Source organism: Choloepus didactylus, chromosome 11 (assembly GCF_015220235.1).
Source record: "Choloepus didactylus isolate mChoDid1 chromosome 11, mChoDid1.pri, whole genome shotgun sequence".
Classification (NCBI taxonomy): Eukaryota; Metazoa; Chordata; class Mammalia; order Pilosa; family Megalonychidae; genus Choloepus; species Choloepus didactylus.
Window position 1 is genome coordinate 42,040,138 of NC_051317.1, and position 16,826 is coordinate 42,056,963.

General features: G+C 42.8%; 1 protein-coding gene and 1 long non-coding RNA gene across 2 annotated transcripts in view; one reads left to right on the plus strand and one right to left on the minus strand.

The window, feature by feature from the left end:
• Positions 1-16,826, minus strand: part of RETREG1 (reticulophagy regulator 1) — a 174,435-nt gene that overhangs the window by 73,090 nt on the left and 84,519 nt on the right. The window lies entirely within an intron of this gene.
• Positions 2,681-16,536, plus strand: LOC119505889. Its single transcript, XR_005210895.1, has 3 exons — positions 2,681-3,800; positions 4,980-5,048; positions 16,436-16,536. It is a non-coding gene; the product is annotated as an uncharacterized LOC119505889 (long non-coding RNA).

A 16,826-nucleotide genomic window follows, 5' to 3' on the forward strand; every position in this document is an offset into this window, starting at 1 on the left:
CATTCTGACATTTATACCCTTATCCCACCCAACAGGAAACATTAACTCAATGTGTCAGAGTGAAGGCTAAAACAGTAGTCATACATTGGGTGGAAAAATCACAGATCATCGTGGGGTGGTACAGCTGTTTGCCTTAAGATTGGAATCCAGCGCAAGAGTAAACAGATGCCTGAGATTATGTTTTTTTACAAATTAAAATTAGAGTTGCAATGTTTTATCAAGTAAAGGGCTCCAAAGTTTGGTTCAGACTCTCATCTTGGGGAGCATTCTGGCAGACTAAAATAATGTTTTTCAAACACGGGTTTGCTTGCGGGTCATAGGAGATAAAGCCCAATGGAACTGGCGGAGGAAGTCCTTCATCGTGCTTCACCCACAACACTCCCAAGATGGCAAGAGCTACCATCAGCGGGGCCTGGTCATGTTAGAAGCTCAGTCTCCACCTACCACCCTTCTCTGCCCTATCTCTGAGTGGCTCCATGCCAGTCCCACCGTGCCTGTCTCCTCACTCACCAGGACGAGCACATCCACACCAGGGTGGAAGGCTATCCCCACCCTTGCCCCCCCCCACAGTTGTACCAATCAAATGAAGACCTGCTCTCAGCAAGCCCTCCGCCAAGCACTTCAGAAGCGCCCGTGTGCTTTAATCCTTGCTGAAACCTCCTAAATAAATGGCATTTTCCACATATAAAAGTGAAGAAATGAGGCTCTGAGTTTCCTAACTTGCCCAGGGTCAGGCACCTGTGAAACCCCAGCAGCGAGCCTCAGACACGGCTCCGTTCACGCCACCCCTATGCTGCCTGGAGATGCCAGGGCTCAGCAAGGCTGCCAGCTGCATACATCCACAGCACCTAGCAATGCAGGGATGGCAGGAGAACGTGCAGGATGTGTGGCATCTGTGCCTGGATATGGCCACAGATCAAACAAGGACTTCAAGTTCTTTAAAGAGGAAAGGGGGTCGGCACCACTGAGCAGATCACCTCGCACAGACGCAGTGCCCTTTCCCCACGGAGGAAGGAGTGGCGTTCCAGTTTGGGGACTGCGCTCACCCTGCTTGCATACGTGGTCCACTGTCTCTGGAGCAAATATCGGATGGACAAAACCTAGCTAGCTGACTCAGGAATTCTCAGCTCTTAAGCACCTTCAGAGAATCACAGAACACTATGGAAGAAGAAACTTGGGATCAGTTTAGCCCAGCCTCTTTGTTTCACAGATGAAGAAACAGGCCTGGAGCAGAGAAATGATACACGCAATGTCAAAGGCTAAATTTTAGCAGGACTCCAAATCATAACGAGATTTCCAGAGCCACAGGGCAGATCTGGGCCTCGGAGAGGACACAGAAGCTTTAACTGTCCCCCCACCGCACCCCCTTCACTAAAGCAGAGAGCAGATGACACCTAGCTCCGAGTCTCAAGACCAAGCTGTCAACCTCAGGAGAAAGAATGAAGAGACTGCTCTGGACAGAAGGAGGCTGTGATGTGACTGCTCTGGGCAGCTGGAGGATTACTGGCCTCCTGGCTCCCCCTGGGTGTCTTGTTCTTGGCAGCTTCAAATCCGGGGCTCCTTCACATCTCTCAAAAAATGAGGATAGCGGTAAATAACAATATTGACGATTGCTAAAATGAGCTGAATGTTCACCAGATGCCGCACTATTAACTTCTAAACAAACAGGATTGCATTTAATCCTCCCCCAAGCTCTGTGAGGGGGCTTTCCATTACTTTCCCATGTTAAAGAGCACAGTAGACACAGAGAGGGGCTGAGCTCCCCCGTCTTAACCAGGACTTCCTGCCTCTCAGCACATCGGTGACCTACAGGCACCCAGGGACCCCGTGAGTGGGGTGATGGAAGCAACGGAGGAACGACAACCAAAAAACCTCCTTCAAAGTCAAACTGAGGACTGACTGTAAGAATCTGATACAGACGCACTTTGCTTTCCAAGATTTTTCAGAGGTGATCAATTATTATCTCTTCAGATACAAAGCTCCACATAGCCCTTCGAGGAGCCTCAAAATTTTGAGACCTTTTCCCTGGAAGGGGCCACAGCGTTTCATCTCCAATTGGCTAGGGACATCCATATGGGGGACACCGAGGAAGGAAGGGAGTCCTGACACTACGGTCTGTTGAAATGCACCTGGAGGAAGTAAACAAGTTATTTTGCTTCTGCGCTCACGTGTCTGATCCGAGGCAGCCGGAAGAGTCCTCGGAATCCAGCGACTAATCAGATGATGGGGCATGAAACACACCCCTGAGTGTCCTCAGAGTCCAGGCATCTGCCCCAGGAACCCAGAAATAAGCTGTCACCAAAGGGACATGTGCCCGCTGGAAATAATTTCCAGAACATGTTTCGTAATCCAGTGCCGGGACTTGGTGAGCCGGGAGACAGGGAAAGGTCAGAGCGCAGCCCCTGTCCCGCCCGCCCAGCCCTCCCCACCTCCTCCCCCTTCTCCCTCACCTGCTCCACCCCCCCACCCCTCTCCTCTACCCCCCTCGCCAGATCCCCCTCCCCCTTCCTCCCCCTCCCCCACCTACCCCCTCTACCTCCTCCCTTCCTCCACCTCCCCTACACTTCACCTGCCCCCTCCTCCACTTTCTCCGTCCTCCACCTTAACCCCCTTCTCCCCTTCCCCCACCTGCTCTGCCCCTCCCCTGCCCCCCTCCAACCTGCTGCTCTCACCGCAGTGCGCACCCTGCCGGCCAGCCCGGAGCCTCAAAGCCCCTTCCCATGACAGCCAGCCCACTGTCCCAGGAGCCTGGTCCTGCCACATCCTTTCATTCACTCACTTCTCTCCTTATCTCCGAAAGCAGAACCTCACTTATTTGATTAAAGACATTTTCAGCTCTTCCTTGACATGCCTTGAACACAATTTGAGTAACTGTAAAAAATTAATGAGTTTATTCACCAGCCTTTTTAGATGTCAAATAATTACTGGGACCAGATTCTCCACTAACCAAATAAGTCTGAACTGAATGACGTGCTTTAAAATAACTTTTCTTTGGTAAGTAATGTTTGCTTGGTATGGTAATTGTGAATGACATTTTCAAATGAACAGATAAGAATTCTTCCCGAAGGAAGTACACATTCAAATAGCTTTTTAAATGTAAAACTCATGGTTATTTTATTATGATTTCTGAATGCTTTCCGGTGGGAACAAAAGATTTGGCTGTTGATAAGAATGCAAACATTCAGTGAGTAGATTTACAAAAATTGGTTGATTTTGGAATCGTCTTCTGATGGAAAGCCTTTGTGATGGGGTTGAGAAGAGAGCAGCTTTCTCGATCCCAGCGCAGACCCCTTACTAACGAAGAGCACGAGAAGCTCTTACTCAGGAGCTCTATTTCCTAAGGCAGGATTCTCTCTATAGTAACATCTACCCTCTTGATATACTTGAAGCACCTGTAAATTTGTTAAGAGCAAATCAATTATCCTCATTACCCTTGTTTTTGGAACAGAGTCATTTACACAGTCACTAATTTATAAAACCTGAGAGGACAAAATGTTCCTGCCCTAGTGAGGAAAATGTGGTGAAGCTTGACTGGGAGCTCAGGGCTGACGGGTGGCTGCACGTGCCTGTCACAGAGCACCCATCTGCTGTGGACACCACGGACCCAACTCTACTATGAATTCAGTTACTACAGAGAGGAGCTGAAACCCTGGGAACCTCAAACCCTTTGATTCTGTCACTTTCAGGAAATTCACACTTATACCAGTAAATGAGTCGCTTTCATCATGATAGGAAAACCAAATCCAGGAATGATCTCGACTTGGAGGAAACTGAAGTTTACACAAAGGGAAGGGGAAAAGGTAGGTAGCACTGTGTCTGTTTGATGCCAGCTCCAAGCTGCTTGCCCTGCACAGAGCAGATCAGCCACCCTCCTAAGAGCTCAGCAGGAAATGGGAGTGCTCTTCCAAACCAACCCGACCTCCTAATGGCCAGAGCTCAGAAACCGAGAAAGAGACGATGAAAAGCATCTTGCCAAAACTTTTTAATGGCTGGCTAATCTGTTCCGTGTGTGCTTTAGGTCTGTGTAAACCCTGGGGATCCGGGAATAGAGCAGTTAGCTAATATGGGTGATTCCAAACATCAAAAGGGGAAAAAAAAATCCATTCAGCCAAATGACAAGTATTTATCATGTGTCAAAATGCCTTCACCACTGTGAGAGATTCAAGGAACATCTCATCAAGGGTCCCATCCTGCCCCACAGCTATATGTTTGAGGAGAAATGACTAATGATCAAACGATTACTTTTCATATTTAATTAGCTAAAAAAAATTGCATCAATTTAACATTGGATTCTGCCCTTCATAACCACAGAGGTATAGAAAGAGCCATTCAAGTTTAAAATTAAAACTAATCTATATGGCCAGAGCTGAAACAGCAACTAAAAGAGAGATTTTATTCTTGTTTCCTGCAGAAAATTACTCGGGGAGGCAATAATATGATTATTTTATTAATACTTGTGTGCACTATTCCTAAAGTTGAGGGCAGGGGGCCGAAAGGTGTGGAGTTTAAAAAATAACTTTATTGAGGCATAACTGACAGAGAATAAACTATCCCTGTTTAAAGTGTGAAATGCGATGACTTTAGACAGATGTTTATACTCGTGAAACCACCACCACAATTAAGACATAGAACGTTTCCAGCACCCTCCAAAGCTGCCTCACTCCCTTTGCAGACCATGCCTCCTCCAGGTAGCTCAATTTTCTGTCACTATAGATTAGTTTGAAAGGTGTGGACATTTTAATGCTACTAGGAGGGAAAGAAAAACCTGAATTCTGCCCGAAGGCTTTTCAGGTATATTTTTGTAAAGCACATGCATATTTCATTTTGATCATCTATTTCAAACAGGTGACAGGGCTTTTGGAAAAACAGGAGCTAGACCTGAGGGTGTGGGGGTGGTTTAGGCAGAGTCAATAGCACCTGTTTCCTCCACTCACTCATCTTCCCTTGGGTTTTTTTTTTCATGATGTGCAAACAAAAAGGTGGAAAGAAATTCCCCAAGTAAACTCAACTGATCATTCAGGCCTAGGACTGTTCATCCTTGCACTATGGTAAGCATCTTTTATTTTTTTTTAAACAAGTGTTATGAAATTCTCAAAAATCAAAGAACCTTTGAATCATCTTGACTTCAAAAAAATGTGTGCCAGACTGCACATATGAAAGAGAATTCAGCAACAGGAAAGGGTGTCGGAACGAGTTCTTGAAAATTCCTGCTGGCTTCTAAAAAGAACAGCTCCTACCTCTTCTTCAGTTCTCAGTCACGTTGGCATTGATCACTGCACCTGCTTTATTTCATTTTTAACAGCTTTATTGAAATGCATAAATGACGCAATAAAGTGTGCATATTTAAAATGTATTATTCAATAACTCTTGATGTATGTATATACCCTTGAATCCATCACCAAAATCAGCATAACAAGCATCTCCATCATCCCACAAAGTTTCCTGGTACCCCTTTTAATCCCTCCCAGCACCACTCCTTCCTTCCAACATAACCACTGATCTGCTTTCTGTAGCTGTAGATTAGTTTGCATTTTTAAAAGTTTATACAAATGAAATTACACAATAGGCACTCTTTTTTAAAGTGGCTTCTTTCATTCAACGTAATTATTGTTGAGATCCACCCATGTTGTTGCCCCTTTCAATAGTGCATTCCAGTTTACTGATAAGCAGTATTCCATTGCCTGGATATGCTATTTATCCACTGACCCGTTAATGGACACTTTTTGGCTATTACAAATGAAGCTGCTATTCATGTAGGAGGCCTTGTGCAGAAATAAGCTTTCATTTATCTTGGGTAGATACTTAGGATGGACTGGCTAAATCACAGGGTAGGTTCATGTTTAACTTTTTAAGAAATACCAAACAGTTAAAATGGTTGCACCAACTGACACTCCCAGTGGCAGTTTACACGTGTTCCTGCAGCCCCACAAATTCACAACACCTGAAATGACTAGTCCTTCAGAATTTTAGGCATTCATATAGGTGTCGTGGTATCTCACTGTGGTTCTGATCAGTTCTAATGACTAAAGATGTTGAGCAAATTTTCATGTGTTTGTCTTCTTTGTTGATATGTCTGTTCAAACCTTTTGGACTTTTTCACTGGACTGATTGTTTTCTTATTACTAAGTCTTAGCGTCCTTCACATACTCTGGATACAAGTCTTTTATCAGATACATGGTTTACAAATATTTTCTCCCAATCTGTGGGTTGGTTTCTCATTCTCCTAACAGCGTCTTTTAAAGAGCAAAGGTTTTTCATTTTGATGAAGTCCAATTTATCAACTTTGTCTTTTAAGGATAATGCTTTTACTACTGTTTCTTAGAACACTTTCCCCAGCCTGGGTTTATAAAGATTTTGCAATGATGTCGGCTTACATTTAGGTCTATGAACCCTTTTGAGTTAAGTTTTACATTTGGTACAAGGTAGGAATTGTGGTGGTTTGGAGCTATGTACCCCAGAAAAACATGTTCTTAAACTTAATCCATCCTTGTGGGTGTGAACCCATTGTAAGTAGGACCTTTTGATGAGCTTACTTCAGTTAAGGTGTGGCCCAACTCAATCAGGATGGGTCTTAATCCTATTACTGGAGTTCTTTATAAGCAGAATGAAATTCAAAGAAGTCATGGGAAGCATGAAGCTGAAAGTCAGTGGAACCTGGAAGACAAGGCAGAGGCCAAGAGAGGCCGCCATGTGCCTTGCCATGTAACAGAGGAGCTCAGGACCAAGGATCACCGGCAGCCAGCCCCAGAACACCAGTCTTTGGGAAGAAAGCATCGTCTTGATGATGCCTTGATTTGGACTTCTCTTAGCCTCAAAACCATGAGCCAATAAATTCCCATTGTTTAAGCCAATCCACTGTATAACATTTGCTTTGGCAGCCAGGAAACTAAAACAGGGATCAAAGTTCATAATTTTGCATGTGGATATCCAATTTTTCTCACACCGTTTGTTGAAAAGACTCTCTTTCCTCTACTGAATTGCCTTTGAACCTTTGTCAAAAATTCACTTTTCATATCTTTGTGGGTCTATTTTTAGAATCCCCACTGGGTCCCATTGCTTGCTTTACCACAATGTCTTAATTACCATAGCTTTATAGTGAGTCTGCCCACTTTGTTTTCACTAATAAAGAACTTGAGGCTCAGGGAGTTGACCTGGTTTGCTCACAGTCCAAAGATCCTTCCATTGGTACCACGTTATCTCCTAAGATTTAATTCCTCCACTTGTAACAAACAAGTTGGTGCCAAGAAAAAAATTATTTGATATGACAGAAATCAACATATTTTTACTAAAAATAAAGCCTAATTTTTGTGATGAAAACAAGCTTTAAAACTACTAAAAATAAGCTTTTTTAACAGGAGCAAGGGACTCCTTTCCAAGCCAAAGAGCATAACCTATCTTCTTTAGTATTTTGAAACCTTACAAGTCAGGGTTTATTTCCATCTAGGTTAGCTACCCCCATAGGCTCTGATCATTTCTAATCCTTGAACACAGATGATGACATCATTCCATTTGCTTCCACATTGTGGCATGTGATGCAAACATTTTAAACTCCTAGCAGTAATCTGGTTTGACTAAATGCTGTTTGGCTGTTAAGAAGCTATATTCTGGGGACAGGCAATTAATCCATTTGATACAGGAAATAGTGGAACACTCAGGTTAAACCCACTGGCTGTGGGGAGGAGAGGGGCATGAGTTGAAATCTTCCCTCTGGTGCCTTGGTTAAGTTACTTAACCACCATGAACATTGGTTTCCTCATCTTTTAAATAAGGCGAATTGTTCCTGCCTCATGGAGTTGTTCTGAGGATAAAATAGATAATACACAGAAAGCATTTAGCGCAGAAGATGATGATGGTGAAGGTGATGGTGATGGGGATGGTGACGATTACTCAGGGTCCCCACCCCCATGCCCGCCACCACCCTTCCTTGGCTGCCTCTCCTTTTACTCAAGCCCTCGTCAGCTCCCTCTGATTCCAGTGGAATATTCAAACTGCTTCTGTCCCTGATGACTTTCCAGCTCCTGGTTCCTTACATTTTTTGCTCTTGAGTTCCATGAGGTATCCTGATTTCAAATAATAAGTCCTCCTTTAATTTAAGCGCTATTTATAAATTTAGTATAGCAGCATACTTCCTCCCCCCAAAGCATGGTGAACCAATGAAAACTTTTTCTAATGATGTAATAGAGCTGTTTATATCTGGTATCACAGGCCCTTCCTCTCTGTGCAAATAGCACTGCAATCTCTTTAGAATTATTTTAAAAGGTGAACTCACCCAACTTCAACTATTGCCCAGCAATGTACAACTCTTACAAACCCTCTCTGATATCAGAGACCTTTAGCCCTTGTTTCAACATCGTGGGATATACAATAAAATCCTAATATAATACCAGGTACTACTCTAGGTGTCCTGCAAAATATCTTGTACCCAGCAGGTGCCTAATAAATGTTGGAAAAATGAATCCATTGACTCAAGCTCAAGACAGCCACGGGAAAGATGACCCCAAAGTTTAAGCAGGAATCCAAAATAGCAGCTCTGTGAGAGACATAGAGGGTAAAACTAGAACATGGCACCTCCTTCTCTCTCTTCACAACTAAAAAGGTTGACATTTATAGTGTTTCATCCCTTTACAAATGTCACAGGGAATTCAAGTGAAGAATTTCAGAGCCAGGCCAAGATAAAAGATATTTTATTGAGGGAAAGCATAAATAGCTAGTGAACTCCTGAATAGATAACATGAGAAGTTGGTTTCTTCACAATAAAAGTAATATTTTTAATACATTCCATGTTCACTTTGGACCATAGTCGGACAAAATCTAGCATATAATTGGCCTTCTGTTAACATTTGTTGAATAACCACAAGCATTACCAGCAGAGTTTAATTTATGATCAAGAGACAAACCAAAAATAAATCATGTTTCAGCAGCATAAATTTAGGTTAGAGAAATAGGTGGATGATTTTGCCAAAGAATTTATCTTTGTCCTCCCAAGTTCCCCTTTCAGTGTGTTCAATAAAGCCCTTCTATCAATTTTACGGTAAGAGATATGATCAAAGCCATATAAAAACAGGTTTCATAAAACTCTTTAGCCCTGAATATGTGAATGAAAGGCATACAAATATACCATTATAATGTCAAATTTATCAATAATTTTATATCCTGAAATTATTACTAGGAAAAAATGTTCTGGTTTTGAAAAGGGGAGGGATAATAATATTGAATAAATTCCTTGAAACTACTGCTTGGTAAAACTAATGAGATTGTGGAAAATTAAAGAAGCAACTATAAAATAACAAGGGTTAGAAAAAGATATTGAGAGTAGCCATCCTTAAAAATAATGAAAGGGGAAATTGGATTTATAAGATTTATAAGCTTATATCCTATAAATGAAAAAATATACATGTACACAGCAAAAAAAAAAAACAACAAAAAAAAACATTATTTGGCAGACACTGAACATAGAAAGAAAACCAACATAATGACCTGAAAAGTATTCTCACGTAATAAACTAACGTCAGCTTAAATGATGAGTCCCAATTCTTCACTCCCTTGAAGATACATTACACACACACACTTTGCTATTGCCTCACGGTGGCAGATGTGTTTTTCCCCTCTTGGTTTCAGACCTCAGCATGTGACTTGCTGTGGCCAGGCGGATATTAACAGGCAGAGGCTTAAATGTGTTGGAATGGTTGGGTTTGCCCTCGAGCTCCTCCTGCCTTTTTCCATTTGAATTACATGCCTTGGGTTGAAAGACTGTGAAGCAGGCCTGGATACAGCCCAAAACCCGCAGCCAAGCCCAGCCTCCATCAGCTGAACCCCAGCTCACCCACAGACACATGGGCAAGAAATAAATGCTTGTTGCAAGCCACTGAGATTTTATGGTTGGATGATACAGAGCACTACCTGATTATGGCATGTCCTTACACAATAAAGAGAAAAATATGGAAAATCAGGGGCTCATAATGAATGTATTATTCCTGGGTTTTTGTTTTGTTTTGCGTCACATGAACTGCTCCTTGAGAAAAATTTTAACAGGATCTTGGGCATTCCATCTTAACAACCTTTCTAACCAAAATATTTTGTATCCACTTCTATATTTTCTTGGGATCCTCTCCTCTGGTGACACAAATGGGGAGCCAAGATCTATCACACCTGGGGGAGGGGAGGATGGTCAGGATTGGTTAACGCCTCATCCTTGACACTGACTTGACATTGAGTAACCCTATTACACGATACACACTGCCCACCAAGCAGAAGATAGTGCCAGTCCCCAAGAGGTACAATACATCCTTTTTCTGCCCAAAGTCAGACTTGCGTTAGTGGGGGTAAAGTTATCTTCCAAAGATGTCAGAATGTAAATGAGCAAAGTAGGCTATGACACATATGTCCCTTAACTTCCCATACATCCTCCCCCACCCCTCGCCCCACACTTTTCCTTATAGACTCAAGACTGAAGAATGGCAGTCTTCTCTATTCCACTTTAATATTTTTTAAGGATCCAGATTGGGACAGTATACCATTTTGACCGCAAATCAGTTTCAGACCCATTTCTCAAGTTTAAAAATAGAAGTTTCTCTTAATCAGACTCTTCATTATATATTCTAAACACAGTGGCCCTTAAATTAGCATCCATTAAAAGCCCTTTAAAGTGAGATGATTTCATTCCAACGTAGTCCCAAGAAAAAAGTATTTAAATGTGCAATTTATTCAAAATAAACCATCATTTCTGACTTTGAGGATGTTTTTAGCTTGATGAGTTTTGGAAATCAAACCATTTTCTTTCCATGGTGATGAATCCTGGGTTGTGATTAGAAAATATCATCCGTCATTTTAATAACGATAACAATAACTGACCAGAAAAATAAGGCAAACATCAATAAAAAAGATCTCAAAACGTGTTTTCAGTGGAAGTAGAGGCACTTCTCAAAATGCAAAGCTTGCAGTCCAGGAGAAATTAATCCTGTGCTTTAAATGACATGAGATGGCTCTGTGTGTTAATAGTTTAAAAATACTCTAAGAATACAAGCCAAATGACTGCAGGATTATAAGTCCTCTCTCCCAGTTGTTCAGGTATTAAAAACAGGCACAAGTAAGAATAGCCTTCAAAAACTCAATAAACAGCCCACCAGTAAAGCAGCAGACTCCAGGCAGGGTGCTACATGGGCTACCTTGAGTCCTTTACCAACTATCTCCAAATAATACTGTTGACCCCCTCACTCCCCTTCTTCCTACATACTCTCCTCTTTCAAACAGATTAAAAAGGAAACAGAGAACTCCGATGGCAATGTGAAGGTCACATCCTTTAGAAGCAATGTCCTCACTGCTGGAAGCACTGATGTTGCCTAGAATTCAACTTACCCAGCTGGCATTCCAGCATCTGCAAGTGACCTAATGCCTTTGATTTTCCAGGGGACATTTATGGACACTGAGCAAGCCAATCACCTGTCCTGTTCTGTAGCCCTGCCCACTAGCAAAATGTCTAGTCCCTCCCTGCAAGTTCTGTCAGCAGGCATGAGCATTACAGGCTGCAATGTGCACCCCTAAAAGCCATGTTGGAATCCTAACCCCCAGTACCTGCATATGTGATCCTATTGGAAACAGGCTCTTGGCTGACGTAGTCTAGTTAAATGAGGTCATTCTGAATTAGGGTGGGTGGGCCCTTAATCCAAAATGACTGGTGCCCTTATACGAAGGGGAGATAAGACACAAACAGATGTAAGGAGGCGGCCATGGGAAGACAGAGAAGAAAGGAATTGGAGTGAGGCGTCTACAAGCCAAGAACACCAAGGATTGCTGGCCAACACCAGAAGCTACAAGAGGCGAGAGAGGAGTTACCCTACAGTTTTCAGAGGGAGCCTGGCTCTGCCAACACCTTGATTTTGGACTTCTGGCTTCCCCAACTTGGAAGCAATACATTTCAGTTGTTTTAAGTCATCTGGTTTGTGCTACTTTGCGACGACAGCCCTTGGAAACTAGGACAATGAGCAAGGCCTTGCCTGCTAGACAAAGGCGGTGCAGCTCTGCTGCTTGCCTCTTTGCCTTGCCTTAAATATGGTCATATTTTGATAAAGAATCAAAAAAAGATAGTGGCAAGCTCCTCTGTTTCTGCATCACTGTTTTACTTTCTCTCTATTCATTCACCACCACTCACTGGCTACCTCCATTTTCTCAGACCTTGTCTCATTGGTGAGCCACTGAATTTGGCTGAATTTGGTTTTGTACTCTTGCAAACCTCCTCCTCCTCCACCATTAACAAAAAGCATGGAGAACTACTTCTAAAGGTGTCCAAACACATTTTTGTAAAATCCAGTGATCTCCCACAGTGCTCTCAGAACAAGGTGGGTGGCCACCGTCCTTGAACCACTGTTTGCCCCGGGCTTCCAAGCATGGCGGCCTCACAACTCTCAACTCTCCTAACTATTTTGTTTTCTTTTTCAAATCCTCTTACTCCTCGTTGCCCAGTGGAAACATCCTCCCAGGCCCCCTGGTCTTTCCCTTGGCTTTCGTGTACTTAACCCTCCTGTCCCACATCACGAACCCTTTGTTTTAGGATGCCGTTCTCCTGCAAATCAGTGTCAAACTGCATTTCTTCAGTGGATGGAAATGTGAATTGGCAAACGTGCTCTTGACATTTTTCACATGAAAGTTGGTTCTTTCACATCATAAGGAGTACTGATTAGTTCCCTCTTGCTGCTGTAATCAATTACCACAAATTTAGTGGGTTAAAACAACACAAATTTATCATCTCACAGTTCTGAAGGTCAGTCTAGTAGGGCTAAGTTCCTTCTGGAGACTCCAGGGCAGAATCTGTTTTCTTGCCTTTTCTAGCTTCCAGAGGCTGTCTGCCTTCCTTGGCTCATGGCCCCTTCTTCCATCTCCATGGCCTGTAGCAAAGCATCTTCTCTCCGCTTTGACCCCCTTGCCTCTCTCTTATAAGAACCCTTGTCATTGCACTAGGCCCAACCCAGATAATCCAGGATAATCTCCCCACATCCAAATCCTTAATTTAATCACAGCTACAAAGTCCCTTTTGCCATGGAAGATGACATATTCAAGGGTTCAGGGATTAGAAACCAGTCATCTTTGGGGGTCCATTATTCAGGCAACGACTACAAATAAATCAAGGTCCTGAGGATACTTAGGCACCTGTCACTTTTGTACACTTTTTCTAGCAAGCAGGAACCTATCCCCCTGTGTTTACCAGGTACTTGTCAATTCATGACTGGGGGCCAGCAATTCTCCAATAGGCCCTTCCTCCACCAATCACTTGCAAATTAAGCAATTAACTGGGATTCACTATGCAAGGTTATTTAGAGCTCTGTGGGGAAAATAAAATCCACGCATCCACATCAAGAGAGGAAAAAGTACTAAGTCAGAGAAAAAGGAGGGAAGAAGAGACCGTTAAGATACCAGAAGAAACAAAATTCAAAAAATTTCATAAGACAGTGGAGAGAAGCAAGCAGTGAGAGGGTGATGGAAATCAAAAGTACTCTGTTCTTGGGGGCCCCAAAAATCATTCACCTCTTTCCAAACGAAAAGGCCCAGCCATCTGTCACAATTCGTGTCACTCAAATATGAATGTCTCCCACCCACAGTCTTTTGCCTTATTCTGCATCCACACATCCTTCTGACTCCTCTCTTAGTCCCTGTTCATTTTTTTCACTCCCCCACCACATTAAAATATATGTGTATCCATGAGTTTATGTGCACAGCCACAGATATAAATATAACCTTTAACTGGATTTTTTTTTTCTTATAACAATTGCAATGTTAATGTTTTTGCTCTGCTGAAACATGCTGGAACTAGTAACACTGCAGAGCCTTGCACCCAGGTTGCACAGCTAGTAAAGTGATTCATTGCATAGTGACAGCCCACCTCTCTCACGCCCTCTAGTGGCAGCTAGCAGTAGAACACACTGCTGAGCACGTTCGCGTTCAGGGCTCCAGGAAAACTTGCACAAACTCCAGAAGTGTTCCGAAAAGAAGGGTCAGAGCCCACATATTGGCATAGACTTTACACAAGCTTCCAAAACACAGCATCCTGTTTCAGGAAGCTATTCACTTTATATATTAAAACTGTTTTTTTGTATGACTGCGTGGTATGTGAATATATCTCAATAAAATGATGATTAAAAAAAAAAAAATATGACCAAAGGAAAAAAAAAAAAAAAAAAAAAAAAAAACTGTTTTCCTAGAGCATTCACCTTTTATCTTTTTGTGCTCTTCAGTGCTGCCTCGTAGTCAACTTGGAAACTCACAGAAACAGTGGGCTATCTGATAAAAATCCAAAGTCTAGTGAAAGTAGAATGGATAAATAAGTTGTGGTATAGTCATGGGATGGAATATTATACACTAATAAAAAATGAATCAATTACAGCTACACAGAGTAACATGGAGGTATCTTTTTAAAAAACAAGTGAGTGTGAAACCCAAATCCTCAAAGACAACATAATCATGGTCCCATTTTTACAGATCTCAAAAACAAACAAAAATTTTACTTAGGGATACATACATTAGCAATATTTTCAAAAACTATTTATAAAAGCAATGGAATGAAAGGCGCAAAATTCAGGATCATGCTTTCCTCGGTGGGGAGTTAGCAGGTTGGGGTTAGGGAGCCCAGAGGGAATTGCCCAGCGCCAGTCCTGGTTGCACAGTAGATTCATGTGTTTTCATTTTATCATAATGTTCTATAACTTATGTAGATGTTTTATATACTCTGATACATCAAATAGGATAATTAAAATATAATTAAGGAATATATGCATGTCAATAGATGGAGAGACTGAGAGAAATAGGCTGACAAAATTCAGGGAAAGGTTTGGAAGACATCCTGACGCTCCCACAGATTCATTTTTTAAAAATTTATTCTTTACTGTATTTTTTAGAGCAGTTGTAGGTTTACAGAAAAATCATGCAGAAAGTACAGAATTCTCATATACTCCACCCATCCACACACACAGTTTTCCCTATTAATAACATTTTGCCTTAGTGTGGTACATATGTTATAATTGACAAACCAATGTAATTTTAACTAAAATCCATCAGTTTACATTAGGATTCACTCTTTGTGTAGTACAGTTCTATATTGTTGTTGTTGTTTCCATTTTTATTGTGGTTCAACACATATACAACCGAAAACTTCCCATTTTAACCACTAGAGAAGTATACAACTCAGTGGTGTTAATTACACTGACAAGGCTGTGCTACCATCAACATCGTCCATTACCAAAACTTTTCCATCACCCTCATTCTTGTTCCATCTGTCCAAAGACTACAGTGTGGAGCATAAAGATAGAGATTTATATATTTTTTTTCTGGAAGGTACAAAGAGTTTTCCCATCTTTCCTTGAAACGCCCTTGGGAGCATCCCTAAATCCTAAGAACACTCACCAGGCCCCTTCACCTGTATCTGGAAGCTCAGCTTGGGACTTGACTCTGAGCCTCAGAAAGGAAGGATTGGAGATCTTTATCCCACTCTTTGGAACACTGCCTGGCCTTGGAAATTGATCTAAGTCCTCTTCACCCCACTTCCAGGAGTGGCACCCGGGCTAGGGGAGCCTGGAACCTGTTTCTCCCCTGCTCCCTGTGCCTGAACCTTGGTTTCCAGTGACGGGGCCGGGCCAGTCTCTCTCCAGGTAAACAGAGCCTCATCTCTGATCAGCAGCTCGGGAGCTAGAGCCCTTGTGAGCCGGGAACTGAGCAAACGCCTCCAGTGGTGCTGCCGGCGGAAGGCTGCATGACATCTCCCCACATTCCCAGGCACAGGCCCCACCCTGCCCGCCTGGACGGACAGTGCTCTTTCACAGAATACCTTGTGTTTCCCCTCAGGAAAAAGGCTCTGCAATTAACACTGCAAGGAAAAAACATGAAGTAGGTAAACAAAATGCAGAAGACAAAAACCACCCATCATCCTCTCGCAGGGAGATGATCGCTTCTCTACCAACATATAACTGTCAATGCAGCATGCACGTACCTCACTGTGCTTACGTTAAATCTGCAGTTTTTTACACTTATCAATATAGGGTGAACTCTGATATTCCTAAATGTTCTTCTACGATATCATTTTTACTGGTTGCATAATATTCCATTGTTCCCATTACTATGGCTGCATAACAACAGAAAACTTACTGGTCTGAAACAACCATCCCCCTTACTACTGGCTCCTGCCCCAGGGCCTTTGAACTGCCCTTTCCTTCTGTCTGGAAGCTTCTCATTCAGATCTCCACCTGACTCACAACCACACTTCCTTCAAGTCTCTGCTCAAAAGTCTTCACCATCGAGGCCTTCCCTGAGCACCTGTTACAAACTGGAGCTCCCCTGGTACCCTCCGCACTCCCAGTCCCCAATGTTTCCTGCTTCAGTTTCTCCTAAATACGATTCACCATCTAACCACATATAAGTGAGTAATTTATTTCTCTGTTTTCTGCCTCACTAGAATGTGAACTTCATGAGGGCCAGATTGTTTTTTCCACAAACCATCCAGAGAAGGTCTGGCGATAAAGAGGCTCGATAAATACTTGTTGAAAGGATGAATAGATAAGTATATATATAATTTTATGAAAATACTGGAATAAACTAAAACTTGTGCGGGTAGCTGAGCTTGTACCTCGGCTTGCCAGGCCTGGGCCAGGGGACCTGATCACCCCCTGGGGAGGGTAGTAGGTACGGGCGTTAGTGCCCTCTGCAGCCCCCCCGAGCCTGAGGAGCGAGGTCAGGGCAGCTCCCTTTTCCTCACCCAAAATGTCACGGGCAGGGGAGGCTTGCCGGAGGAAACCGCCTTTCTCCCAACCGCCCTTTCCTCACTTCCTTATCTTGCCCACACACTC